The 17,411-nt window shown below is 44.3% G+C and overlaps 79 non-coding genes across 79 annotated transcripts; all 79 read right to left on the bottom strand.

The window, feature by feature from the left end:
• Positions 1–50: 50 nt before the first annotated feature.
• Positions 51–123, bottom strand: Trnaa-agc (transfer RNA alanine (anticodon AGC)). Its single transcript has one exon. It is a non-coding gene; the product is annotated as a tRNA-Ala (tRNA).
• A 90-nt stretch (positions 124–213) lies between these two features.
• Positions 214–286, bottom strand: Trnaa-agc (transfer RNA alanine (anticodon AGC)). The gene has a single exon. It is a non-coding gene; the product is annotated as a tRNA-Ala (tRNA).
• Positions 287–376: 90 nt separating this feature from the next.
• On the bottom strand, positions 377–449 carry Trnaa-agc (transfer RNA alanine (anticodon AGC)). Its single transcript has one exon. It is a non-coding gene; the product is annotated as a tRNA-Ala (tRNA).
• A 90-nt stretch (positions 450–539) lies between these two features.
• Positions 540–612, bottom strand: Trnaa-agc (transfer RNA alanine (anticodon AGC)). Its single transcript has one exon. It is a non-coding gene; the product is annotated as a tRNA-Ala (tRNA).
• Positions 613–701: 89 nt separating this feature from the next.
• On the bottom strand, positions 702–774 carry Trnaa-agc (transfer RNA alanine (anticodon AGC)). Its single transcript has one exon. It is a non-coding gene; the product is annotated as a tRNA-Ala (tRNA).
• A 90-nt stretch (positions 775–864) lies between these two features.
• Positions 865–937, bottom strand: Trnaa-agc (transfer RNA alanine (anticodon AGC)). Its single transcript has one exon. It is a non-coding gene; the product is annotated as a tRNA-Ala (tRNA).
• A 90-nt stretch (positions 938–1,027) lies between these two features.
• Positions 1,028–1,100, bottom strand: Trnaa-agc (transfer RNA alanine (anticodon AGC)). The gene has a single exon. It is a non-coding gene; the product is annotated as a tRNA-Ala (tRNA).
• Positions 1,101–1,353: 253 nt separating this feature from the next.
• Trnaa-agc (transfer RNA alanine (anticodon AGC)) lies at positions 1,354–1,426 on the bottom strand. The gene has a single exon. It is a non-coding gene; the product is annotated as a tRNA-Ala (tRNA).
• Positions 1,427–1,679: 253 nt separating this feature from the next.
• On the bottom strand, positions 1,680–1,752 carry Trnaa-agc (transfer RNA alanine (anticodon AGC)). The gene has a single exon. It is a non-coding gene; the product is annotated as a tRNA-Ala (tRNA).
• A 252-nt stretch (positions 1,753–2,004) lies between these two features.
• On the bottom strand, positions 2,005–2,077 carry Trnaa-agc (transfer RNA alanine (anticodon AGC)). Its single transcript has one exon. It is a non-coding gene; the product is annotated as a tRNA-Ala (tRNA).
• A 90-nt stretch (positions 2,078–2,167) lies between these two features.
• Positions 2,168–2,240, bottom strand: Trnaa-agc (transfer RNA alanine (anticodon AGC)). Its single transcript has one exon. It is a non-coding gene; the product is annotated as a tRNA-Ala (tRNA).
• Positions 2,241–2,330: 90 nt separating this feature from the next.
• On the bottom strand, positions 2,331–2,403 carry Trnaa-agc (transfer RNA alanine (anticodon AGC)). Its single transcript has one exon. It is a non-coding gene; the product is annotated as a tRNA-Ala (tRNA).
• A 250-nt stretch (positions 2,404–2,653) lies between these two features.
• Trnaa-agc (transfer RNA alanine (anticodon AGC)) lies at positions 2,654–2,726 on the bottom strand. Its single transcript has one exon. It is a non-coding gene; the product is annotated as a tRNA-Ala (tRNA).
• Positions 2,727–2,979: 253 nt separating this feature from the next.
• On the bottom strand, positions 2,980–3,052 carry Trnaa-agc (transfer RNA alanine (anticodon AGC)). Its single transcript has one exon. It is a non-coding gene; the product is annotated as a tRNA-Ala (tRNA).
• A 90-nt stretch (positions 3,053–3,142) lies between these two features.
• On the bottom strand, positions 3,143–3,215 carry Trnaa-agc (transfer RNA alanine (anticodon AGC)). The gene has a single exon. It is a non-coding gene; the product is annotated as a tRNA-Ala (tRNA).
• Positions 3,216–3,305: 90 nt separating this feature from the next.
• Positions 3,306–3,378, bottom strand: Trnaa-agc (transfer RNA alanine (anticodon AGC)). The gene has a single exon. It is a non-coding gene; the product is annotated as a tRNA-Ala (tRNA).
• Positions 3,379–3,468: 90 nt separating this feature from the next.
• Positions 3,469–3,541, bottom strand: Trnaa-agc (transfer RNA alanine (anticodon AGC)). Its single transcript has one exon. It is a non-coding gene; the product is annotated as a tRNA-Ala (tRNA).
• Positions 3,542–3,628: 87 nt separating this feature from the next.
• Positions 3,629–3,701, bottom strand: Trnaa-agc (transfer RNA alanine (anticodon AGC)). Its single transcript has one exon. It is a non-coding gene; the product is annotated as a tRNA-Ala (tRNA).
• Positions 3,702–3,954: 253 nt separating this feature from the next.
• Trnaa-agc (transfer RNA alanine (anticodon AGC)) lies at positions 3,955–4,027 on the bottom strand. Its single transcript has one exon. It is a non-coding gene; the product is annotated as a tRNA-Ala (tRNA).
• Positions 4,028–4,280: 253 nt separating this feature from the next.
• Trnaa-agc (transfer RNA alanine (anticodon AGC)) lies at positions 4,281–4,353 on the bottom strand. The gene has a single exon. It is a non-coding gene; the product is annotated as a tRNA-Ala (tRNA).
• A 90-nt stretch (positions 4,354–4,443) lies between these two features.
• On the bottom strand, positions 4,444–4,516 carry Trnaa-agc (transfer RNA alanine (anticodon AGC)). Its single transcript has one exon. It is a non-coding gene; the product is annotated as a tRNA-Ala (tRNA).
• A 90-nt stretch (positions 4,517–4,606) lies between these two features.
• Trnaa-agc (transfer RNA alanine (anticodon AGC)) lies at positions 4,607–4,679 on the bottom strand. Its single transcript has one exon. It is a non-coding gene; the product is annotated as a tRNA-Ala (tRNA).
• A 416-nt stretch (positions 4,680–5,095) lies between these two features.
• Positions 5,096–5,168, bottom strand: Trnaa-agc (transfer RNA alanine (anticodon AGC)). The gene has a single exon. It is a non-coding gene; the product is annotated as a tRNA-Ala (tRNA).
• A 250-nt stretch (positions 5,169–5,418) lies between these two features.
• Trnaa-agc (transfer RNA alanine (anticodon AGC)) lies at positions 5,419–5,491 on the bottom strand. Its single transcript has one exon. It is a non-coding gene; the product is annotated as a tRNA-Ala (tRNA).
• Positions 5,492–5,744: 253 nt separating this feature from the next.
• Positions 5,745–5,817, bottom strand: Trnaa-agc (transfer RNA alanine (anticodon AGC)). The gene has a single exon. It is a non-coding gene; the product is annotated as a tRNA-Ala (tRNA).
• Positions 5,818–5,907: 90 nt separating this feature from the next.
• On the bottom strand, positions 5,908–5,980 carry Trnaa-agc (transfer RNA alanine (anticodon AGC)). Its single transcript has one exon. It is a non-coding gene; the product is annotated as a tRNA-Ala (tRNA).
• Positions 5,981–6,396: 416 nt separating this feature from the next.
• Trnaa-agc (transfer RNA alanine (anticodon AGC)) lies at positions 6,397–6,469 on the bottom strand. Its single transcript has one exon. It is a non-coding gene; the product is annotated as a tRNA-Ala (tRNA).
• Positions 6,470–6,722: 253 nt separating this feature from the next.
• Positions 6,723–6,795, bottom strand: Trnaa-agc (transfer RNA alanine (anticodon AGC)). The gene has a single exon. It is a non-coding gene; the product is annotated as a tRNA-Ala (tRNA).
• Positions 6,796–6,885: 90 nt separating this feature from the next.
• Positions 6,886–6,958, bottom strand: Trnaa-agc (transfer RNA alanine (anticodon AGC)). The gene has a single exon. It is a non-coding gene; the product is annotated as a tRNA-Ala (tRNA).
• A 90-nt stretch (positions 6,959–7,048) lies between these two features.
• On the bottom strand, positions 7,049–7,121 carry Trnaa-agc (transfer RNA alanine (anticodon AGC)). The gene has a single exon. It is a non-coding gene; the product is annotated as a tRNA-Ala (tRNA).
• Positions 7,122–7,211: 90 nt separating this feature from the next.
• Trnaa-agc (transfer RNA alanine (anticodon AGC)) lies at positions 7,212–7,284 on the bottom strand. Its single transcript has one exon. It is a non-coding gene; the product is annotated as a tRNA-Ala (tRNA).
• A 90-nt stretch (positions 7,285–7,374) lies between these two features.
• On the bottom strand, positions 7,375–7,447 carry Trnaa-agc (transfer RNA alanine (anticodon AGC)). Its single transcript has one exon. It is a non-coding gene; the product is annotated as a tRNA-Ala (tRNA).
• Positions 7,448–7,537: 90 nt separating this feature from the next.
• On the bottom strand, positions 7,538–7,610 carry Trnaa-agc (transfer RNA alanine (anticodon AGC)). The gene has a single exon. It is a non-coding gene; the product is annotated as a tRNA-Ala (tRNA).
• A 90-nt stretch (positions 7,611–7,700) lies between these two features.
• Trnaa-agc (transfer RNA alanine (anticodon AGC)) lies at positions 7,701–7,773 on the bottom strand. The gene has a single exon. It is a non-coding gene; the product is annotated as a tRNA-Ala (tRNA).
• A 90-nt stretch (positions 7,774–7,863) lies between these two features.
• Trnaa-agc (transfer RNA alanine (anticodon AGC)) lies at positions 7,864–7,936 on the bottom strand. The gene has a single exon. It is a non-coding gene; the product is annotated as a tRNA-Ala (tRNA).
• Positions 7,937–8,026: 90 nt separating this feature from the next.
• Trnaa-agc (transfer RNA alanine (anticodon AGC)) lies at positions 8,027–8,099 on the bottom strand. Its single transcript has one exon. It is a non-coding gene; the product is annotated as a tRNA-Ala (tRNA).
• Positions 8,100–8,189: 90 nt separating this feature from the next.
• Trnaa-agc (transfer RNA alanine (anticodon AGC)) lies at positions 8,190–8,262 on the bottom strand. Its single transcript has one exon. It is a non-coding gene; the product is annotated as a tRNA-Ala (tRNA).
• Positions 8,263–8,512: 250 nt separating this feature from the next.
• Trnaa-agc (transfer RNA alanine (anticodon AGC)) lies at positions 8,513–8,585 on the bottom strand. Its single transcript has one exon. It is a non-coding gene; the product is annotated as a tRNA-Ala (tRNA).
• Positions 8,586–8,838: 253 nt separating this feature from the next.
• Positions 8,839–8,911, bottom strand: Trnaa-agc (transfer RNA alanine (anticodon AGC)). Its single transcript has one exon. It is a non-coding gene; the product is annotated as a tRNA-Ala (tRNA).
• A 90-nt stretch (positions 8,912–9,001) lies between these two features.
• Trnaa-agc (transfer RNA alanine (anticodon AGC)) lies at positions 9,002–9,074 on the bottom strand. Its single transcript has one exon. It is a non-coding gene; the product is annotated as a tRNA-Ala (tRNA).
• Positions 9,075–9,164: 90 nt separating this feature from the next.
• Positions 9,165–9,237, bottom strand: Trnaa-agc (transfer RNA alanine (anticodon AGC)). Its single transcript has one exon. It is a non-coding gene; the product is annotated as a tRNA-Ala (tRNA).
• A 250-nt stretch (positions 9,238–9,487) lies between these two features.
• On the bottom strand, positions 9,488–9,560 carry Trnaa-agc (transfer RNA alanine (anticodon AGC)). The gene has a single exon. It is a non-coding gene; the product is annotated as a tRNA-Ala (tRNA).
• A 253-nt stretch (positions 9,561–9,813) lies between these two features.
• Trnaa-agc (transfer RNA alanine (anticodon AGC)) lies at positions 9,814–9,886 on the bottom strand. The gene has a single exon. It is a non-coding gene; the product is annotated as a tRNA-Ala (tRNA).
• A 253-nt stretch (positions 9,887–10,139) lies between these two features.
• On the bottom strand, positions 10,140–10,212 carry Trnaa-agc (transfer RNA alanine (anticodon AGC)). The gene has a single exon. It is a non-coding gene; the product is annotated as a tRNA-Ala (tRNA).
• Positions 10,213–10,302: 90 nt separating this feature from the next.
• Positions 10,303–10,375, bottom strand: Trnaa-agc (transfer RNA alanine (anticodon AGC)). Its single transcript has one exon. It is a non-coding gene; the product is annotated as a tRNA-Ala (tRNA).
• A 90-nt stretch (positions 10,376–10,465) lies between these two features.
• Trnaa-agc (transfer RNA alanine (anticodon AGC)) lies at positions 10,466–10,538 on the bottom strand. Its single transcript has one exon. It is a non-coding gene; the product is annotated as a tRNA-Ala (tRNA).
• A 416-nt stretch (positions 10,539–10,954) lies between these two features.
• Trnaa-agc (transfer RNA alanine (anticodon AGC)) lies at positions 10,955–11,027 on the bottom strand. Its single transcript has one exon. It is a non-coding gene; the product is annotated as a tRNA-Ala (tRNA).
• A 416-nt stretch (positions 11,028–11,443) lies between these two features.
• Trnaa-agc (transfer RNA alanine (anticodon AGC)) lies at positions 11,444–11,516 on the bottom strand. Its single transcript has one exon. It is a non-coding gene; the product is annotated as a tRNA-Ala (tRNA).
• Positions 11,517–11,606: 90 nt separating this feature from the next.
• Trnaa-agc (transfer RNA alanine (anticodon AGC)) lies at positions 11,607–11,679 on the bottom strand. The gene has a single exon. It is a non-coding gene; the product is annotated as a tRNA-Ala (tRNA).
• A 90-nt stretch (positions 11,680–11,769) lies between these two features.
• On the bottom strand, positions 11,770–11,842 carry Trnaa-agc (transfer RNA alanine (anticodon AGC)). The gene has a single exon. It is a non-coding gene; the product is annotated as a tRNA-Ala (tRNA).
• Positions 11,843–11,932: 90 nt separating this feature from the next.
• On the bottom strand, positions 11,933–12,005 carry Trnaa-agc (transfer RNA alanine (anticodon AGC)). Its single transcript has one exon. It is a non-coding gene; the product is annotated as a tRNA-Ala (tRNA).
• A 90-nt stretch (positions 12,006–12,095) lies between these two features.
• Positions 12,096–12,168, bottom strand: Trnaa-agc (transfer RNA alanine (anticodon AGC)). Its single transcript has one exon. It is a non-coding gene; the product is annotated as a tRNA-Ala (tRNA).
• A 90-nt stretch (positions 12,169–12,258) lies between these two features.
• On the bottom strand, positions 12,259–12,331 carry Trnaa-agc (transfer RNA alanine (anticodon AGC)). Its single transcript has one exon. It is a non-coding gene; the product is annotated as a tRNA-Ala (tRNA).
• Positions 12,332–12,421: 90 nt separating this feature from the next.
• Positions 12,422–12,494, bottom strand: Trnaa-agc (transfer RNA alanine (anticodon AGC)). The gene has a single exon. It is a non-coding gene; the product is annotated as a tRNA-Ala (tRNA).
• Positions 12,495–12,584: 90 nt separating this feature from the next.
• Trnaa-agc (transfer RNA alanine (anticodon AGC)) lies at positions 12,585–12,657 on the bottom strand. Its single transcript has one exon. It is a non-coding gene; the product is annotated as a tRNA-Ala (tRNA).
• A 90-nt stretch (positions 12,658–12,747) lies between these two features.
• Positions 12,748–12,820, bottom strand: Trnaa-agc (transfer RNA alanine (anticodon AGC)). Its single transcript has one exon. It is a non-coding gene; the product is annotated as a tRNA-Ala (tRNA).
• A 253-nt stretch (positions 12,821–13,073) lies between these two features.
• On the bottom strand, positions 13,074–13,146 carry Trnaa-agc (transfer RNA alanine (anticodon AGC)). The gene has a single exon. It is a non-coding gene; the product is annotated as a tRNA-Ala (tRNA).
• A 253-nt stretch (positions 13,147–13,399) lies between these two features.
• Positions 13,400–13,472, bottom strand: Trnaa-agc (transfer RNA alanine (anticodon AGC)). The gene has a single exon. It is a non-coding gene; the product is annotated as a tRNA-Ala (tRNA).
• Positions 13,473–13,562: 90 nt separating this feature from the next.
• On the bottom strand, positions 13,563–13,635 carry Trnaa-agc (transfer RNA alanine (anticodon AGC)). Its single transcript has one exon. It is a non-coding gene; the product is annotated as a tRNA-Ala (tRNA).
• Positions 13,636–13,725: 90 nt separating this feature from the next.
• On the bottom strand, positions 13,726–13,798 carry Trnaa-agc (transfer RNA alanine (anticodon AGC)). Its single transcript has one exon. It is a non-coding gene; the product is annotated as a tRNA-Ala (tRNA).
• A 90-nt stretch (positions 13,799–13,888) lies between these two features.
• Positions 13,889–13,961, bottom strand: Trnaa-agc (transfer RNA alanine (anticodon AGC)). Its single transcript has one exon. It is a non-coding gene; the product is annotated as a tRNA-Ala (tRNA).
• Positions 13,962–14,051: 90 nt separating this feature from the next.
• Positions 14,052–14,124, bottom strand: Trnaa-agc (transfer RNA alanine (anticodon AGC)). Its single transcript has one exon. It is a non-coding gene; the product is annotated as a tRNA-Ala (tRNA).
• A 90-nt stretch (positions 14,125–14,214) lies between these two features.
• Positions 14,215–14,287, bottom strand: Trnaa-agc (transfer RNA alanine (anticodon AGC)). The gene has a single exon. It is a non-coding gene; the product is annotated as a tRNA-Ala (tRNA).
• A 90-nt stretch (positions 14,288–14,377) lies between these two features.
• On the bottom strand, positions 14,378–14,450 carry Trnaa-agc (transfer RNA alanine (anticodon AGC)). Its single transcript has one exon. It is a non-coding gene; the product is annotated as a tRNA-Ala (tRNA).
• Positions 14,451–14,540: 90 nt separating this feature from the next.
• Trnaa-agc (transfer RNA alanine (anticodon AGC)) lies at positions 14,541–14,613 on the bottom strand. Its single transcript has one exon. It is a non-coding gene; the product is annotated as a tRNA-Ala (tRNA).
• Positions 14,614–14,703: 90 nt separating this feature from the next.
• Trnaa-agc (transfer RNA alanine (anticodon AGC)) lies at positions 14,704–14,776 on the bottom strand. The gene has a single exon. It is a non-coding gene; the product is annotated as a tRNA-Ala (tRNA).
• Positions 14,777–14,866: 90 nt separating this feature from the next.
• Trnaa-agc (transfer RNA alanine (anticodon AGC)) lies at positions 14,867–14,939 on the bottom strand. The gene has a single exon. It is a non-coding gene; the product is annotated as a tRNA-Ala (tRNA).
• Positions 14,940–15,029: 90 nt separating this feature from the next.
• Trnaa-agc (transfer RNA alanine (anticodon AGC)) lies at positions 15,030–15,102 on the bottom strand. The gene has a single exon. It is a non-coding gene; the product is annotated as a tRNA-Ala (tRNA).
• Positions 15,103–15,192: 90 nt separating this feature from the next.
• Positions 15,193–15,265, bottom strand: Trnaa-agc (transfer RNA alanine (anticodon AGC)). The gene has a single exon. It is a non-coding gene; the product is annotated as a tRNA-Ala (tRNA).
• Positions 15,266–15,355: 90 nt separating this feature from the next.
• Trnaa-agc (transfer RNA alanine (anticodon AGC)) lies at positions 15,356–15,428 on the bottom strand. The gene has a single exon. It is a non-coding gene; the product is annotated as a tRNA-Ala (tRNA).
• A 90-nt stretch (positions 15,429–15,518) lies between these two features.
• Trnaa-agc (transfer RNA alanine (anticodon AGC)) lies at positions 15,519–15,591 on the bottom strand. Its single transcript has one exon. It is a non-coding gene; the product is annotated as a tRNA-Ala (tRNA).
• Positions 15,592–15,844: 253 nt separating this feature from the next.
• Positions 15,845–15,917, bottom strand: Trnaa-agc (transfer RNA alanine (anticodon AGC)). Its single transcript has one exon. It is a non-coding gene; the product is annotated as a tRNA-Ala (tRNA).
• A 253-nt stretch (positions 15,918–16,170) lies between these two features.
• On the bottom strand, positions 16,171–16,243 carry Trnaa-agc (transfer RNA alanine (anticodon AGC)). The gene has a single exon. It is a non-coding gene; the product is annotated as a tRNA-Ala (tRNA).
• A 90-nt stretch (positions 16,244–16,333) lies between these two features.
• Positions 16,334–16,406, bottom strand: Trnaa-agc (transfer RNA alanine (anticodon AGC)). The gene has a single exon. It is a non-coding gene; the product is annotated as a tRNA-Ala (tRNA).
• Positions 16,407–16,496: 90 nt separating this feature from the next.
• On the bottom strand, positions 16,497–16,569 carry Trnaa-agc (transfer RNA alanine (anticodon AGC)). The gene has a single exon. It is a non-coding gene; the product is annotated as a tRNA-Ala (tRNA).
• Positions 16,570–16,659: 90 nt separating this feature from the next.
• On the bottom strand, positions 16,660–16,732 carry Trnaa-agc (transfer RNA alanine (anticodon AGC)). Its single transcript has one exon. It is a non-coding gene; the product is annotated as a tRNA-Ala (tRNA).
• Positions 16,733–16,822: 90 nt separating this feature from the next.
• On the bottom strand, positions 16,823–16,895 carry Trnaa-agc (transfer RNA alanine (anticodon AGC)). Its single transcript has one exon. It is a non-coding gene; the product is annotated as a tRNA-Ala (tRNA).
• A 90-nt stretch (positions 16,896–16,985) lies between these two features.
• Positions 16,986–17,058, bottom strand: Trnaa-agc (transfer RNA alanine (anticodon AGC)). The gene has a single exon. It is a non-coding gene; the product is annotated as a tRNA-Ala (tRNA).
• Positions 17,059–17,311: 253 nt separating this feature from the next.
• Positions 17,312–17,384, bottom strand: Trnaa-agc (transfer RNA alanine (anticodon AGC)). Its single transcript has one exon. It is a non-coding gene; the product is annotated as a tRNA-Ala (tRNA).
• Positions 17,385–17,411: the final 27 nt, after the last annotated feature.

The raw sequence follows: 17,411 nt of genomic DNA on the forward strand, positions 1-17,411 counted from the left end.
TGACATATTTTCGTGTCTGAAAAAAGAAAGCAATTCTTCATGTTTAAAACTGGAGGCGCCGGGTATCGATCCCGGTACCTTTCGCATGCTAAGCGAGCGCTCTACCATCTGAGCTACGCCCCCTTCGAAGAAGGGTTCATTATATCTATCCTAACTCAGTTGTTGACATATTTTCGTGTCTGAAAAAAGAAAGCAATTCTTCATGTTTAAAACTGGAGGCGCCGGGTATCGATCCCGGCACCTCTCGCATGCTAAGCGAGGGCTCTACCATCTGAGCTACGCCCCCTTCGAAGAAGCGGTCATTCTATCTATTCAAACTCAGTTGTTAACATATTTTCGTGTCTTCAAAAAGAAAGCAATTCTTCTTGTTTAAAACTGGAGTCGCCGGGTATCGATCCCGGTACCTCTCGCATGCTAAGCGAGCGCTCTACCATCTGAGCTACGCCCCCTTCGAAGAAGGGTTCATTATATCTATTCAAACTCAGTTGTTGACATATTTTCGTGTCTGAAAAAAGAAAGCAATTCTTCAGGTTTAAAACTGGAGGCGCCGGGTATCGATCCCGGTACCTCTCGCATGCTAAGCGAGCGCTCTACCATTTGAGCTACGCCCCCTTCAAGAAGGGTACATTATATCTATTCAAACTCAGTTGTTGACATATTTTCCTGTCTGAAAAAAGAAAGCAATTATTCATGTGTAAATCCTGAGGCGCCGGGTATCGATCCCGGTACCTCTCGCATGCTAAGCGAGCGCTCTACCATCTGAGCTACGCCCCCTTCGGTTAAGGGTTCATTATATCTATTTAAACTCAGTTGTTGACATATTTTCGTGTCTGAAAAAAGAAAGCAATTCTTCAGGTTTAAAACTGGAGGCGCCGGGTATCGATCCCGGTACCTCTCGCATGCTAAGCGAGCGCTCTACCATCTGAGCTACGCCCCCTTCGAAGAAGGGCTCATTCTATCTATTCAAACTCAGTTGTTGACATATTTTCGTGTCTGAAAAAAGATAGCAATTCTTCATATTTGAAACTGGAGGCGCCGGGTATCGATCCCGGTACCTCTCGCATGCTAAGCGAGCGCTCTACCATCTGAGCTACGCCCCCCTCGATAAAGGGTTCATTATATCTATTCAAACTGAGTTGTTGACATATTTTCGTGTCTGAAAAAAGAAAGCAATTCTTCATATTTAAAACTGGAAGCGCCGGATATCGATCCAGGTACCTCTCGCATGCTAAGCGAGCGCTCTACCATCTGAGCTACGCCCCCTTCGAAGAAGGGTTCATTATATCTATTCAAACTGAGTTGTTCACATATTTTCGTGTCTGAAAAAAGAAAGCAATTCTTCATGTTTAAAACTGGAGGCGCCGGGAATCGATCCCGGCACCTCTCGCATGCTAAGCGAGGGCTCTACCATCTGAGCTACGCCCCCTTCGAAGAAGCGGTCATTCTATCTATTCAAACTCAGTTGTTAACATATTTTCGTGTCTGAAAAAAGAAAGCAATTCTTCTTGTTTAAAACTGGAGTCGCCGGGTATCGATCCCGGTACCTCTCGCATGCTAAGCGAGCGCTCTACCATCAGAGCTACGCCCCCTTCGAAGAAGCGGTCATTCTATCTATTCAAACTCAGTTGTTAACATATTTTCGTGTCTTCAAAAAGAAAGCAATTCTTCTTGTTTAAAACTGGAGTCGCCGGGTATCGATCCCGGTACCTCTCGCATGCTAAGCGAGCGCTCTACCATCTGAGCTACGCCCCCTTCGAAGAAGGGTTCATTATATCTATTCAAACTCAGTTGTTGACATATTTTCGTGTCTGAAAAAAGAAAGCAATTCTTCAGGTTTAAAACTGGAGGCGCCGGGTATCGATCCCGGTACCTCCCGCATGCTAATCGAGCGCTCTACCATCTGAGCTACGCCCCCTTCAAGAAGGGTACATTATATCTATTCAAACTCAGTTGTTGACATATTTTCCTGTCTGAAAAAAGAAAGCAATTATTCATGTTTAAAACTGGAGGCGCCGGGTATCGGTCCCGGTACCTCTCGCATGCTAAGCGAGCGCTCTACCATCTGAGCTACGCCCCCTTCGAAGGAGGGCTCATTCTATCTATTCAAACTCAGTTGTTGACATATATTCATGTCTGAAAAAAGAATACAATTCTTTATGTTTAAAACTGGAGGCGCCGGGTATCGATCCCGGTACCTCTCGCATGCTAAGCGAGCGCTCTACCATCTGAGCTACGCCCCTTTCGAAGAAGTGTTCATTATATCTATTCAAACTCAGTTGTTGACATATTTTCATGTCTGAAAATAGAAAGCAATTCTTCATATTTAAAACTGGAGGCGCCGGATATCGATCCCGGTACCTCTCGCATGCTAAGCGAGCGCTCTACCATCTGAGCTACGCCCCCTTCGAAGAAGGGTTCATTATATCTATTCAAACTCAGTTGTTGACATATTTTCGTGTCTGAAAAAAGATAGCAATTCATATTTGAAACTGGAGGCGCCGGGTATCGATCCCGGTACCTCTCGCATGCTAAGCGAGCGCTCTACCATATGAGTTACGCCCCCTTCGAAGAAGGGTTCATTATATCTATTCAAACTCAGTTGTTCACATATTTTCGTGTCTGAAAAAAGAAAGCAATTCTTCATATTTAAAACTGGAAGCGCCGGATATCGATCCCGGTACCTCTCGCATGCTAAGCGAGCGCTCTACCATCTGAGCTACGCCCCCTTCGAAGAAGGGTTCATTATATCTATTCAAACTCAGTTGTTGACATATTTTCGTGTCTGAAAAAAGAAAGCATTTCTTCATATTTAAAACTGGAGGCGCCGGATATCGATTCCGGTACCTCTCGCATGCTAAGCGAGCGCTCTACCATCTGAGCTACGTCCCCTTCGAAGAAGTGTTCATTATATCTATTCAAACTCAGTTGTTGACATATTTTCATGTCTGAAAATAGAAAGCAATTCTTCATATTTAAAACTGGAGGCGCCGGATATCGATCCCGGTACCTCTCGCATGCTAAGCGAGCGCTCTACCATCTGAGCTACGCCCCCTTCGGTTAAGGGTTCATTATATCTATTTAAACTCAGTTGTTGACATATTTTCGTGTCTGAAAAAAGAAAGCAATTCTTCAGGTTTAAAACTGGAGGCGCCGGGTATCGGTCCCGGTACCTCTCGCATGCTAAGCGAGCGCTCTACCATCTGAGCTACGCCCCCTTCGAAGGAGGGCTCATTCTATCTATTCAAACTCAGTTGTTGACATATATTCATGTCTGAAAAAAGAATACAATTCTTTATGTTTAAAACTGGAGGCGCCGGGTATCGATCCCGGTACCTCTCGCATGCTAAGCGAGCGCTCTACCATCTGAGCTACGCCCCTTTCGAAGAAGTGTTCATTATATCTATTCAAACTCAGTTGTTGACATATTTTCATGTCTGAAAATAGAAAGCAATTCTTCATATTTAAAACTGGAGGCGCCGGATATCGATCCCGGTACCTCTCGCATGCTAAGCGAGCGCTCTACCATCTGAGCTACGCCCCCTTCGAAGAAGGGTTCATTATATCTATTCAAACTCAGTTGTTGACATATTTTCGTGTCTGAAAAAAGATAGCAATTCATATTTGAAACTGGAGGCGCCGGGTATCGATCCCGGTACCTCTCGCATGCTAAGCTAGCGCTCTACCATCTGAGCTACGCCCCCTTCGAAGAAGGGTTCATTATATCTATCCTAACTCAGTTGTTGACATATTTTCGTGTCTGAAAAAAGAAAGCAATTCTTCATGTTTAAAACTGGAGGTGCCGGGTATCGATCACGGTACCTCTCGCATGCTAAGCGAGCGCTCTACCATATGAGTTACGCCCCCTTCGAAGAAGGGTTCATTATATCTATTCAAACTCAGTTGTTCACATATTTTCGTGTCTGAAAAAAGAAAGCAATTCTTCATATTTAAAACTGGAAGCGCCGGATATCGATCCCGGTACCTCTCGCATGCTAAGCGAGCGCTCTACCATCTGAGCTACGCCCCCTTCGAAGAAGGGTTCATTATATCTATTCAAACTCAGTTGTTGACATATTTTCGTGTCTGAAAAAAGAAAGCATTTCTTCATATTTAAAACTGGAGGCGCCGGATATCGATTCCGGTACCTCTCGCATGCTAAGCGAGCGCGCTACCATCTGAGCTACGTCCCCTTCGAAGAAGGGTTCATTATATCTATTCAAACTCAGTTGTTGACATATTTTCGTGTCTTAAAAAAGAAAGCAATTCTTCATATTTAAAACTGGAGGCGCCGGGTATCGATCTCGGTACCTCTCGCATGCTAAGCGAGCGCTCTACCATCTGAGCTACGCCCCCTTCGAAGAAGGGTTCATTATATCTATCCTAACTCAGTTGTTGACATATTTTCGTGTCTGATAAAAGAAAGCAATTCTTCATGTTTAAAACTGGAGGCGGCGGGTATCGATCCCGGTACCTCTCGCATGCTAAGCGAGCGCTCTACCATCTGAGCTACGCCCCCTTCGAAGAAGGGTTCATTATATCTATTCAAACTCAGTTGTTGACATATTTTCGTGTCTGAAAAAAGAAAGCAATTCTTCATATTTAAAACTGGAAGCGCCGGATATCGATCCCGGTACCTCTCGCATGCTAAGCGAGCGCTCTACCATCTGAGCTACGCCCCCTTCGAAGAAGGGTTCATTATATCTATTCAAACTCAGTTGTTGACATATTTTCGTGTCTGAAAAAAGAAAGCAATTCTTCATATTTAAAACTGGAGGCGCCGGGTATCGATCTCGGTACCTCTCGCATGCTAAGCGAGCGCTCTGCCATCTGAGCTACGCCCCCTTCGAAGAAGGGTTCATTATATCTATTCAAACTCAGTTGTTGACATATTTTCGTGTCTGAAAAAAGAAAGCAATTCTTCATATTTAAAACTGGAGGCTCCGGGTATCGATCCCGGTACCTCTCGCATGCTAAGCGAGCGCTCTACCATATGAGTTAAGCCCCCTTCGAAGAAGGGTTCATTATATCTAATCAAACTCAGTTGTTCACATATTTTCGTGTCTGAAAAAAGAAAGCAATTCTTCATATTTAAAACTGGAAGCGCCGGATATCGATCCCGGTACCTCTCGCATGCTAAGCGAGCGCTCTACCATCTGAGCTACGCCCCCTTCGAAGAAGGGTTCATTATATCTATTCAAACTCAGTTGTTGACATATTTTCGTGTCTGAAAAAAGAAAGCATTTCTTCATATTTAAAACTGGAGGCGCCGGATATCGATTCCGGTACCTCTCGCATGCTAAGCGAGCGCTCTACCATCTGAGCTACGTCCCCTTCGAAGAAGGGTTCATTATATCTATTCAAACTCAGTTGTTGACATATTTTCGTGTCTGAAAAAAGATAGCAATTCATATTTGAAACTGGAGGCGCCGGGTATCGATCCCGGTACCTCTCGCATGCTAAGCTAGCGCTCTACCATCTGAGCTACGCCCCCTTCGAAGAAGGGTTCATTATATCTATCCTAACTCAGTTGTTGACATATTTTCGTGTCTGAAAAAAGAAAGCATTTCTTCATATTTAAAACTGGAGGCGCCGGATATCGATCACGGTACCTCTCGCATGCTAAGCGAGCGCGCTACCATCTGAGCTACGTCCCCTTCGAAGAAGGGTTCATTATATCTATTCAAACTCAGTTGTTGACATATTTTCGTGTCTGATAAAAGAAAGCAATTCTTCATGTTTAAAACTGGAGGCGGCGGGTATCGATCCCGGTACCTCTCGCATGCTAAGCGAGCGCTCTACCATCTGAGCTACGCCCCCTTCGAAGAAGGGTTCATTATATCTATTCAAACTCAGTTGTTGACATATTTTCGTGTCTGAAAAAAGAAAGCAATTCTTCATATTTAAAACTGGAAACGCCGGATATCGATCCCGGTACCTCTCGCATGCTAAGCGAGCGCTCTACCATCTGAGCTACGCCCCCTTCGAAGAAGGGTTCATTATATCTATTCAAACTCAGTTGTTGACATATTTTCGTGTCTGAAAAAAGAAAGCAATTCTTCATATTTAAAACTGGAGGCGCCGGGTATCGATCTCGGTACCTCTCGCATGCTAAGCGAGCGCTCTGCCATCTGAGCTACGCCCCCTTCGAAGAAGGGTTCATTATATCTATTCAAACTCAGTTGTTGACATATTTTCGTGTCTGAAAAAAGAAAGCAATTCTTCATATTTAAAACTGGAGGCTCCGGGTATCGATCCCGGTACCTCTCGCATGCTAAGCGAGCGCTCTACCATATGAGTTAAGCCCCCTTCGAAGAAGGGTTCATTATATCTAATCAAACTCAGTTGTTCACATATTTTCGTGTCTGAAAAAAGAAAGCAATTCTTCATATTTAAAACTGGAAGCGCCGGATATCGATCCCGGTACCTCTCGCATGCTAAGCGAGCGCTCTACCATCTGAGCTACGCCCCCTTCGAAGAAGGGTTCATTATATCTATTCAAACTCAGTTGTTGACATATTTTCGTGTCTGAAAAAAGAAAGCATTTCTTCATATTTAAAACTGGAGGCGCCGGATATCGATTCCGGTACCTCTCGCATGCTAAGCGAGCGCTCTACCATCTGAGCTACGTCCCCTTCGAAGAAGGGTTCATTATATCTATCCTAACTCAGTTGTTGACATATTTTCGTGTCTGATAAAAGAAAGCAATTCTTCATGTTTAAAACTGGAGGCGGCGGGTATCGATCCCGGTACCTCTCGCATGCTAAGCGAGCGCTCTACCATCTGAGCTACGCCCCCTTCGAAGAAGGGTTCATTATATCTATTCAAACTCAGTTGTTGACATATTTTCGTGTCTGAAAAAAGAAAGCAATTCTTCATATTTAAAACTGGAAGCGCCGGATATCGATCCCGGTACCTCTCGCATGCTAAGCGAGCGCTCTACCATCTGAGCTACGCCCCCTTCGAAGAAGGGTTCATTATATCTATTCAAACTCAGTTGTTGACATATTTTCGTGTCTGAAAAAAGAAAGCAATTCTTCATATTTAAAACTGGAGGCGCCGGGTATCGATCTCGGTACCTCTCGCATGCTAAGCGAGCGCTCTACCATCTGAGCTACGCCCCCTTCGAAGAAGGGTTCATTATATCAATTCAAACTCAGTTGTTGACATATTTTCGTGTCTGAAAAAAGAAAGCAATTCTTCATATTTAAAACTGGAGGCGCCGGGTATCGATCCCGGTACCTCTCGCATGCTAAGCGAGCGCTCTACCATCTGAGCTACGCATCCTTCGAAGAAGGGTTCATTATATCTATCCTAACTCAGTTGTTGACATATTTTCGTGTCTGAAAAAAGAAAGCAATTCTTCATGTTTAAAACTGGAGGCGCCGGGTATCGATCCCGGTACCTCTCGCATGCTAAGCGAGCGCTCTACCATCTGAGCTACGCCCCCTTCGAAGAAGGGTTCATTATATCTATTCAAACTCAGTTGTTGACATATTTTCGTGTCTGAAAAAAGAAAGCAATTCTTCAGGTTTAAAACTGGAGGCGCCGGGTATCGATCCCGGTACCTCTCGCATGCTAAGCGAGCGCTCTACCATCTGAGCTACGCCCCCTTCGAAGAAGGGTTCATTATATCTATTCAAACTCAGTTGTTCACATATTTTCGTGTCTTAAAAAAGAAAGCAATTCTTCATATTTAAAACTGGAGGCGCCGGGTATCGATCTCGGTACCTCTCGCATGCTAAGCGAGCGCTCTACCATCTGAGCTACGCCCCCTTCGAAGAAGGGTTCATTATATCTATCCTAACTCAGTTGTTGACATATTTTCGTGTCTGATAAAAGAAAGCAATTCTTCATGTTTAAAACTGGAGGCGGCGGGTATCGATCCCGGTACCTCTCGCATGCTAAGCGAGCGCTCTACCATCTGAGCTACGCCCCCTTCGAAGAAGGGTTCATTATATCTATTCAAACTCAGTTGTTGACATATATTCATGTCTGAAAAAAGAATACAATTCTTTATGTTTAAAACTGGAGGCGCCGGGTATCGATCCCGGTACCTCTCGCATGCTAAGCGAGCGCTCTACCATCTGAGCTACGCCCCTTTCGAAGAAGTGTTCATTATATCTATTCAAACTCAGTTGTTGACATATTTTCATGTCTGAAAATAGAAAGCAATTCTTCATATTTAAAACTGGAGGCGCCGGATATCGATCCCGGTACCTCTCGCATGCTAAGCGAGCGCTCTACCATCTGAGCTACGCCCCCTTCGAAGAAGGGTTCATTATATCTATTCAAACTCAGTTGTTGACATATTTTCGTGTCTGAAAAAAGATAGCAATTCATATTTGAAACTGGAGGCGCCGGGTATCGATCCCGGTACCTCTCGCATGCTAAGCGAGCGCTCTACCATATGAGTTACGCCCCCTTCGAAGAAGGGTTCATTATATCTATTCAAACTCAGTTGTTCACATATTTTCGTGTCTGAAAAAAGAAAGCAATTCTTCATATTTAAAACTGGAAGCGCCGGATATCGATCCCGGTACCTCTCGCATGCTAAGCGAGCGCTCTACCATCTGAGCTACGCCCCCTTCGAAGAAGGGTTCATTATATCTATTCAAACTCAGTTGTTGACATATTTTCGTGTCTGAAAAAAGAAAGCATTTCTTCATATTTAAAACTGGAGGCGCCGGATATCGATTCCGGTACCTCTCGCATGCTAAGCGAGCGCTCTACCATCTGAGCTACGTCCCCTTCGAAGAAGTGTTCATTATATCTATTCAAACTCAGTTGTTGACATATTTTCATGTCTGAAAATAGAAAGCAATTCTTCATATTTAAAACTGGAGGCGCCGGATATCGATCCCGGTACCTCTCGCATGCTAAGCGAGCGCTCTACCATCTGAGCTACGCCCCCTTCGGTTAAGGGTTCATTATATCTATTTAAACTCAGTTGTTGACATATTTTCGTGTCTGAAAAAAGAAAGCAATTCTTCAGGTTTAAAACTGGAGGCGCCGGGTATCGGTCCCGGTACCTCTCGCATGCTAAGCGAGCGCTCTACCATCTGAGCTACGCCCCCTTCGAAGGAGGGCTCATTCTATCTATTCAAACTCAGTTGTTGACATATATTCATGTCTGAAAAAAGAATACAATTCTTTATGTTTAAAACTGGAGGCGCCGGGTATCGATCCCGGTACCTCTCGCATGCTAAGCGAGCGCTCTACCATCTGAGCTACGCCCCTTTCGAAGAAGTGTTCATTATATCTATTCAAACTCAGTTGTTGACATATTTTCATGTCTGAAAATAGAAAGCAATTCTTCATATTTAAAACTGGAGGCGCCGGATATCGATCCCGGTACCTCTCGCATGCTACGCGAGCGCTCTACCATCTGAGCTACGCCCCCTTCGAAGAAGGGTTCATTATATCTATTCAAACTCAGTTGTTGACATATTTTCGTGTCTGAAAAAAGATAGCAATTCATATTTGAAACTGGAGGCGCCGGGTATCGATCCCGGTACCTCTCGCATGCTAAGCTAGCGCTCTACCATCTGAGCTACGCCCCCTTCGAAGAAGGGTTCATTATATCTATCCTAACTCAGTTGTTGACATATTTTCGTGTCTGAAAAAAGAAAGCAATTCTTCATGTTTAAAACTGCAGGTGACGGGTATCGATCACGGTACCTCTCGCATGCTAAGCGAGCGCTCTACCATATGAGTTACGCCCCCTTCGAAGAAGGGTTCATTATATCTATTCAAACTCAGTTGTTCACATATTTTCGTGTCTGAAAAAAGAAAGCAATTCTTCATATTTAAAACTGGAAGCGCCGGATATCGATCCCGGTACCTCTCGCATGCTAAGCGAGCGCTCTACCATCTGAGCTACGCCCCCTTCGAAGAAGGGTTCATTATATCTATTCAAACTCAGTTGTTGACATATTTTCGTGTCTGAAAAAAGAAAGCATTTCTTCATATTTAAAACTGGAGGCGCCGGATATCGATTCCGGTACCTCTCGCATGCTAAGCGAGCGCTCTACCATCTGAGCTACGTCCCCTTCGAAGAAGGGTTCATTATATCTATTCAAACTCAGTTGTTGACATATTTTCGTGTCTTAAAAAAGAAAGCAATTCTTCATATTTAAAACTGGAGGCGCCGGGTATCGATCTCGGTACCTCTCGCATGCTAAGCGAGCGCTCTACCATCTGAGCTACGCCCCCTTCGAAGAAGGGTTCATTATATCTATCCTAACTCAGTTGTTGACATATTTTCGTGTCTGATAAAAGAAAGCAATTCTTCATGTTTAAAACTGGAGGCGGCGGGTATCGATCCCGGTACCTCTCGCATGCTAAGCGAGCGCTCTACCATCTGAGCTACGCCCCCTTCGAAGAAGGGTTCATTATATCTATTCAAACTCAGTTGTTGACATATTTTCGTGTCTGAAAAAAGAAAGCAATTCTTCATATTTAAAACTGGAAGCGCCGGATATCGATCCCGGTACCTCTCGCATGCTAAGCGAGCGCTCTACCATCTGAGCTACGCCCCCTTCGAAGAAGGGTTCATTATATCTATTCAAACTCAGTTGTTGACATATTTTCGTGTCTGAAAAAAGAAAGCAATTCTTCATATTTAAAACTGGAGGCGCCGGGTATCGATCTCGGTACCTCTCGCATGCTAAGCGAGCGCTCTGCCATCTGAGCTACGCCCCCTTCGAAGAAGGGTTCATTATATCTATTCAAACTCAGTTGTTGACATATTTTCGTGTCTGAAAAAAGAAAGCAATTCTTCATATTTAAAACTGGAGGCTCCGGGTATCGATCCCGGTACCTCTCGCATGCTAAGCGAGCGCTCTACCATATGAGTTAAGCCCCCTTCGAAGAAGGGTTCATTATATCTATTCAAACTCAGTTGTTCACATATTTTCGTGTCTGAAAAAAGAAAGCAATTCTTCATATTTAAAACTGGAAGCGCCGGATATCGATCCCGGTACCTCTCGCATGCTAAGCGAGCGCTCTACCATCTGAGCTACGCCCCCTTCGAAGAAGGGTTCATTATATCTATTCAAACTCAGTTGTTGACATATTTTCGTGTCTGAAAAAAGAAAGCATTTCTTCATATTTAAAATTGGAGGCGCCGGATATCGATTCCGGTACCTCTCGCATGCTAAGCGAGCGCTCTACCATCTGAGCTACGTCCCCTTCGAAGAAGGGTTCATTATATCTATCCTAACTCAGTTGTTGACATATTTTCGTGTCTGATAAAAGAAAGCAATTCTTCATGTTTAAAACTGGAGGCGGCGGGTATCGATCGCGGTACCTCTCGCATGCTAAGCGAGCGCTCTACCATCTGAGCTACGCCCCCTTCGAAGAAGGGTTCATTATATCTATTCAAACTCAGTTGTTGACATATTTTCGTGTCTGAAAAAAGAAAGCAATTCTTCATATTTAAAACTGGAAGCGCCGGATATCGATCCCGGTACCTCTCGCATGCTAAGCGAGCGCTCTACCATCTGAGCTACGCCCCCTTCGAAGAAGGGTTCATTATATCTATTCAAACTCAGTTGTTGACATATTTTCGTGTCTGAAAAAAGAAAGCAATTCTTCATATTTAAAACTGGAGGCGCCGGGTATCGATCTCGGTACCTCTCGCATGCTAAGCGAGCGCTCTACCATCTGAGCTACGCCCCCTTCGAAGAAGGGTTCATTATATCAATTCAAACTCAGTTGTTGACATATTTTCGTGTCTGAAAAAAGAAAGCAATTCTTCATATTTAAAACTGGAGGCGCCGGGTATCGATCCCGGTACCTCTCGTATGCTAAGCGAGCGCTCTACCATCTGAGCTACGCCCCCTTCGAAGAAGGGTTCATTATATCTATCCTAACTCAGTTGTTGACATATTTTCGTGTCTGAAAAAAGAAAGCAATTCTTCATGTTTAAAACTGGAGGCGCCGGGTATCGATCCCGGTACCTCTCGCATGCTAAGCGAGCGCTCTACCATCTGAGCTACGCCCCCTTCGAAGAAGGGTTCATTATATCTATTCAAACTCAGTTGTTGACATATTTTCGTGTCTGAAAAAAGAAAGCAATTCTTCAGGTTTAAAACTGGAGGCGCCGGGTATCGATCCCGGTACCTCTCGCATGCTAAGCGAGCGCTCTACCATCTGAGCTACGCCCCCTTCGAAGAAGGGTTCATTATATCTATTCAAACTCAGTTGTTCACATATTTTCGTGTCTTAAAAAAGAAAGCAATTCTTCATATTTAAAACTGGAGGCGCCGGGTATCGATCTCGGTACCTCTCGCATGCTAAGCGAGCGCTCTACCATCTGAGCTACGCCCCCTTCGAAGAAGGGTTCATTATATCTATCCTAACTCAGTTGTTGACATATTTTCGTGTCTGATAAAAGAAAGCAATTCTTCATGTTTAAAACTGGAGGCGGCGGGTATCGATCCCGGTACCTCTCGCATGCTAAGCGAGCGCTCTACCATCTGAGCTACGCCCCCTTCGAAGAAGGGTTCATTATATCTATTCAAACTCAGTTGTTGACATATTTTCGTGTCTGAAAAAAGAAAGCAATTCTTCATATTTAAAACTGGAAGCGCCGGATATCGATCCCGGTACCTCTCGCATGCTAAGCGAGCGCTCTACCATCTGAGCTACGCCCCCTTCGAAGAAGAGTTCATTATATCTATTCAAACTCAGTTGTTGACATATTTTCGTGTCTGAAAAAAGAAAGCAATTCTTCATATTTAAAACTGGAGGCGCCGGGTATCGATCTCGGTACCTCTCGCATGCTAAGCGAGCGCTCTACCATCTGAGCTACGCCCCCTTCGAAGAAGGGTTCATTATATCTATTCAAACTCAGTTGTTGACATATTTTCGTGTCTGAAAAAAGAAAGCAATTCTTCATATTTAAAACTGGAGGCTCCGGGTATCGATCCCGGTACCTCTCGCATGCTAAGCGAGCGCTCTACCATATGAGTTAAGCCCCCTTCGAAGAAGGGTTCATTATATCTATTCAAACTCAGTTGTTCACATATTTTCGTGTCTGAAAAAAGAAAGCAATTCTTCATATTTAAAACTGGAAGCGCCGGATATCGATCCCGGTACCTCTCGCATGCTAAGCGAGCGCTCTACCATCTGAGCTACGCCCCCTTCGAAGAAGGGTTCATTATATCTATTCAAACTCAGTTGTTGACATATTTTCGTGTCTGAAAAAAGAAAGCATTTCTTCATATTTAAAACTGGAGGCGCCGGATATCGATTCCGGTACCTCTCGCATGCTAAGCGAGCGCTCTACCATCTGAGCTACGTCCCCTTCGAAGAAGGGTTCATTATATCTATCCTAACTCAGTTGTTGACATATTTTCGTGTCTGATAAAAGAAAGCAATTCTTCATGTTTAAAACTGGAGGCGGCGGGTATCGATCCCGGTACCTCTCGCATGCTAAGCGAGCGCTCTACCATCTGAGCTACGCCCCCTTCGAAGAAGGGTTCATTATATCTATTCAAACTCAGTTGTTGACATATTTTCGTGTCTGAAAAAAGAAAGCAATTCTTCATATTTAAAACTGGAAGCGCCGGATATCGATCCCGGTACCTCTCGCATGCTAAGCGAGCGCTCTACCATCTGAGCTACGCCCCCTTCGAAGAAGGGTTCATTATATCTATTCAAACTCAGTTGTTGACATATTTTCGTGTCTGAAAAAAGAAAGCAATTCTTCATATTTAAAACTGGAGGCGCCGGGTATCGATCTCGGTACCTCTCGCATGCTAAGCGAGCGCTCTACCATCTGAGCTACGCCCCCTTCGAAGAAGGGTTCATTATATCAATTCAAACTCAGTTGTTGACATATTTTCGTGTCTGAAAAAAGAAAGCAATTCTTCATGTTTAAAACTGGAGGCGCCGGGTATCGATCCCGGTACCTCTCGCATGCTAAGCGAGCGCTCTACCATCTGAGCTACGCCCCCTTCGAAGAAGGGTTCATTATATCTATCCTAACTCAGTTGTTGACATATTTTCGTGTCTGAAAAAAGAAAGCAATTCTTCATGTTTAAAACTGGAGGCGCCGGGTATCGATCCCGGTACCTCTCGCATGCTAAGCGAGCGCTCTACCATCTGAGCTACGCCCCCTTCGAAGAAGGGTTCATTATATCTATTCAAACTCAGTTGTTGACATATTTTCGTGTCTGAAAAAAGAAAGCAATTCTTCATATTTAAAACTGGAAGCGCCGGATATCGATCCCGGTACCTCTCGCATGCTAAGCGAGCGCTCTACCATCTGAGCTACGCCCCCTTCGAAGAAGGGTTCATTATATCTATTCAAACTCAGTTGTTGACATATTTTCGTGTCTGAAAAAAGAAAGCAATTCTTCATATTTAAAACTGGAGGCGCCGGGTATCGATCTCGGTACCTCTCGCATGCTAAGCGAGCGCTCTACCATCTGAGCTACGCCCCCTTCGAAGAAGGGTTCATTATATCAATTCAAACTCAGTTGTTGACATATTTTCGTGTCTGAAAAAAGAAAGCAATTCTTCATATTTAAAACTGGAGGCGCCGGGTATCGATCCCGGTACCTCTCGCATGCTAAGCGAGCGCTCTACCATCTGAGCTACGCCCCCTTCGAAGAAGGGTTCATTATATCTATCCTAACTCAGTTGTTGACATATTTTCGTGTCTGAAAAAAGAAAGCAATTCTTCATGTTTAAAACTGGAGGCGCCGGGTATCGATCCCGGTACCTCTCGCATGCTAAGCGAGCGCTCTACCATCTGAGCTACGCCCCCTTCGAAGAAGGGTTCATTATATCTATTCAAACTCAGTTGTTGACATATTTTCGTGTCTGAAAAAAGAAAGCAATTCTTCAGGTTTAAAACTGGAGGCGCCGGGTATCGATCCCGGTACCTCTCGCATGCTAAGCGAGCGCTCTACCATCTGAGCTACGCCCCCTTCGAAGAAGGGTTCATTATATCTATTCAAACTCAGTTGTTCACATATTTTCGTGTCTTAAAAAAGAAAGCAATTCTTCATATTTAAAACTGGAGGCGCCGGGTATCGATCTCGGTACCTCTCGCATGCTAAGCGAGCGCTCTACCATCTGAGCTACGCCCCCTTCGAAGAAGGGTTCATTATATCTATCCTAACTCAGTTGTTGACATATTTTCGTGTCTGATAAAAGAAAGCAATTCTTCATGTTTAAAACTGGAGGCGGCGGGTATCGATCCCGGTACCTCTCGCATGCTAAGCGAGCGCTCTACCATCTGAGCTACGCCCCCTTCGAAGAAGGGTTCATTATATCTATTCAACCTCAGTTGTTGACATATTTTCGTGTCTGAAAAAAGAAAGCAATTCTTCATATTTAAAACTGGAAGCGCCGGATATCGATCCCGGTACCTCTCGCATGCTAAGCGAGCGCTCTACCATCTGAGCTACGCCCCCTTCGAAGAAGAGTTCATTATATCTACTCAAACTCAGTTGTTGACATATTTTCGTGTCTGAAAAAAGAAAGCAATTCTTCATATTTAAAACTGGAGGCGCCGGGTATCGATCTCGGTACCTCTCGCATGCTAAGCGAGCGCTCTACCATCTGAGCTACGCCCCCTTCGAAGAAGGGTTCATTATATCTATTCAAACTCAGTTGTTGACATATTTTCGTGTCTGAAAAAAGAAAGCAATTCTTCATATTTAAAACTGGAGGCTCCGGGTATCGATCCCGGTACCTCTCGCATGCTAAGCGAGCGCTCTACCATATGAGTTAAGCCCCCTTCGAAGAAGGGTTCATTATATCTATTCAAACTCAGTTGTTCACATATTTTCGTGTCTGAAAAAAGAAAGCAATTCTTCATATTTAAAACTGGAAGCGCCGGATATCGATCCCGGTACCTCTCGCATGCTAAGCGAGCGCTCTACCATCTGAGCTACGCCCCCTTCGAAGAAGGGTTCATTATATCTATTCAAACTCAGTTGTTGACATATTTTCGTGTCTGAAAAAAGAAAGCATTTCTTCATATTTAAAACTGGAGGCGCCGGATATCGATTCCGGTACCTCTCGCATGCTAAGCGAGCGCTCTACCATCTGAGCTACGTCCCCTTCGAAGAAGGGTTCATTATATCTATCCTAACTCAGTTGTTGACATATTTTCGTGTCTGATAAAAGAAAGCAATTCTTCATGTTTAAAACTGGAGGCGGCGGGTATCGATCCCGGTACCTCTCGCATGCTAAGCGAGCGCTCTACCATCTGAGCTACGCCCCCTTCGAAGAAGGGTTCATTATATCTATTCAAACTCAGTTGTTGACATATTTTCGTGTCTGAAAAAAGAAAGCAATTCTTCATATTTAAAACTGGAAGCGCCGGATATCGATCCCGGTACCTCTCGCATGCTAAGCGAGCGCTCTACCATCTGAGCTACGCCCCCTTCGAAGAAGGGTTCATTATATCTATTCAAACTCAGTTGTTGACATATTTTCGTGTCTGAAAAAAGAAAGCAATTCTTCATATTTAAAACTGGAGGCGCCGGGTATCGATCTCGGTACCTCTCGCATGCTAAGCGAGCGCTCTACCATCTGAGCTACGCCCCCTTCGAAGAAGGGTTCATTATATCAATTCAAACTCAGTTGTTGACATATTTTCGTGTCTGAAAAAAGAAAGCAATTCTTCATATTTAAAACTGGAGGCGCCGGGTATCGATCCCGGTACCTCTCGCATGCTAAGCGAGCGCTCTACCATCTGAGCTACGCCCCCTTCGAAGAAGGGTTCATTATATCTATCCTAACTCAGTTGTTGACATATTTTCGTGTCTGAAAAAAGAAAGCAATTCTTCATGTTTAAAACTGGAGGCGCCGGGTATCGATCCCGGTACCTCTCGCATGCTAAGCGAGCGCTCTACCATCTGAGCTACGCCCCCTTCGAAGAAGGGTTCATTATATCTATTCAAACTCAGTTGTTGACATATTTTCGTGTCTGAAAAAAGAAAGCAATTCTTCAGGTTTAAAACTGGAGGCGCCGGGTATCGATCCCGGTACCTCTCGCATGCTAAGCAAGCGCTCTACCATCTGAGCTACGCCCCCTTCGAAGAAGGGTTCATTATATCTATTCAAACTCAGTTGTTCACATATTTTCGTGTCTGAAAAAAGAAAGCAATTCTTCATGTTTAAAATTGGAGGCGCCGGGTATCGATTCCCGTACCTCTCGCATGCTAAGCGAGCGCTCTACCATCTGAGCTACGCCCCCTTCGAAGAAGGGTTCATTATATCTATTCAAACTCAGTTGTTGACATATTTTCGTGTTTGAAAAAAGAAAGCATTTCTTCATATTTAAAACTGGAGGCGCCGGATATCGATCCCGGTACCTCTCGCATGCTAAGCGAGTGCTCTACCATCTGAGCTACGCCCCCTTCGAAGAAGGGTTCATTATATCTATT

The sequence above is a fragment of the Argiope bruennichi genome, chromosome 3, assembly GCF_947563725.1.
Source record: "Argiope bruennichi chromosome 3, qqArgBrue1.1, whole genome shotgun sequence".
Taxonomy (NCBI): Eukaryota; Metazoa; Arthropoda; class Arachnida; order Araneae; family Araneidae; genus Argiope; species Argiope bruennichi.